Here is a 2,413-nt window from a genome sequence, read left to right on the forward strand (position 1 = left end):
GCCTGGGAAACAATCACACAAAGATGTCAGTAACAGCACATCCATTTGCAGGATCCAGCATTTCCTGTAGACATGTTTATCGTCCTTGTCGGGTGGAAACTTGTCCAAAACCTTCCCTTTAAAAAAAGAAAAATTTAAAATAGTGAAAATAGACGATCTGCAAGCACACAACGCCTCACATTGTGTTTATATATCGGCTATTTTCACTACTTTTGTGCAACACTTTTGTATGACGTAGGACTTTAATTTACAAATTTGAGACTTGGAGATACAAGGTTTGGGTTTCTGCCTGACAGTGACTATATGCCTAACAGTAACTAGAAAGGAGAAAGAAACAACATCCCACTAACCTAATCAGGATCGCCCCAAAAAAATAGTGTGTATGCTGGTATGCTGGTTTGTCTATCTGTAACTCCACGTTCAGCAGTTGCTCAATTGTCTAAAAAACATAATACAAAAATCAATAACGCATGTACCTTGCCCAACATCAACTTTATCACCTTCAGATGTGTCTCTACTTCTCATAATCCCAAAATGTTTACAATTTTTTCGCCACATTTTGCCCTGTAGGCGGCATATATTGCGCAATCCTTAGTTGTCTGGCGACGCGATTCACGTCACAAATGGCGTAAACACAACGCACTCCAAGTCTCCAACTGCCTGCACGTGAGTGCCCGCGAAGAGCGGGCCAGGGCCGCGCGGCCGGCGGAGCGCCGCGCGGCCGGCGGAGCGCCGCGCGGCCGCGCGTTACGAAGCCGTGGTGAATGCAATCATTATATTTATGCCCAGGCCGTAAGGCCTGGGCAAGCGCACGATAAACGCAATGATAATTGGGTTTTGGTGCACCTCGCGCGGTCCAAGTGACTACAACGGAGCGCTCCCTACGTCCGGTTCAGCCAATCACAAGCTTCAAAAATGAGTCCGGGGCGTGTTTATCCATCTTTCCCAGTGGGATCCATAATCACGCCGCAGCCAACATGTTGTCTAAACAGAGGCGTTCTAAAGTCTGGCTGTATTATATTTCACGAGAATGTTCATGTTTTGATAATGAGTGCCCAAAAAAGTTTGTTTTGCAAGCCCGCCTGCCGCCGCCTCCCACGTTCTTACTACAAAACGCGCTACATGTCCATGTGCTCCGTGTTGCTAAATGCTCCCCTATAAATCACATGTGCAAGAAAGAAAAGTATGTAAATCCTTTGATCCAAACTGTAGAAGACAGTGCTTCAGCTTTAGCTGTTTACAGCAGCAGCTCCGCGAGCTTCGGCGAGCCTCGCAACCGACATAGAGTAGGCTACAGGGGCGCTTGAACAGCCTGGAAGGGGGGTGCTGAGGGTGTTTCAGCCCCTGGTTAGGCTACAGGGGCACTGCAAGGGGGGTGCTGAGGGTACTTTTTTTTTTTTTTTCCTTTTTTTTTTTAACTCATTTAGTGCCACCCCTTTCACCACTAGAGGGCGCCCAGTGGCCATAGAAAATCCCATAGAGATATGCTGGTATATGCAGAAGCCCTGCAGCCATGACTTGCCTGAACACTTTCCTTTGTGCATGTACAGGAAGAGGATGAAGTTAGCTTGAAGTTAGCTATTGGCTACCAAGCATTTTAGAAGCCTTATTTTCGTCAACTTAGCCATGATTAAACCTTGCACACCTCATGCATGGGAAAAAAACAGAGAAGAATGTGCTCTAAAAAATCCAATGCAATCCTGGATTGCATTGGAGTGGATTTGTGCAGTTTGTTCACAGCTTTCAAACAAAAAAATCCGATTGGAAATCCGTTCAGGCATTCTTGAGATAATCGCCATTATGTTTTACATGTTATGTAAACAAACATGGCTGCCCTGTATGTTAGATGGGGTTGTATGGGGGTGGAACATGCAAAATCGCGATTGAAATCATGTTCACCAGATTTGATGGGGTCCAAAAAAAAAAAAAAAAAAAAAATCAAAAAAAAAAAAATTCAAAAAAAAAAAAAAAAAAATTTTTTTCTTTTTTTTTTTTTAAAGCCGAACTTGTTCGGGATCGGCACTCTGCGATACGATAATAAAGCCGAACTAGTTCGGGATTGGCACTCAATGAGTTAAGATATACACAGAGCTATATTAAAACAATAATGTATTTGACTTTGGGGAATACACTATGTTGAAACAATGAATTAATAACAATTAGTTTAAATCATAATTTACTTTTACTCAATTCATTTGATAGTCTAATACAATATTTATTTCAAAGAATAATATTGTATATTACTTTTTTTAATGGCCCTTAGTATACAAATATACATATAGGCCTACTCTATATACTTTTGATTTTTTTTAACCCTGTAAGGCCCAAATTAATTTCTACTTGCCAAAAAAAAGAACAGATGGTGTTAGGAGTCCTAATCAGAGGAAAATACAACAATTGTAAGGTTTTATAG

The sequence above is a fragment of the Nannobrachium achirus genome, assembly GCF_963921795.1.
Source record: "Nannobrachium achirus genome assembly, chromosome: 15".
NCBI classification, from domain to species: domain Eukaryota; kingdom Metazoa; phylum Chordata; class Actinopteri; order Myctophiformes; family Myctophidae; genus Nannobrachium; species Nannobrachium achirus.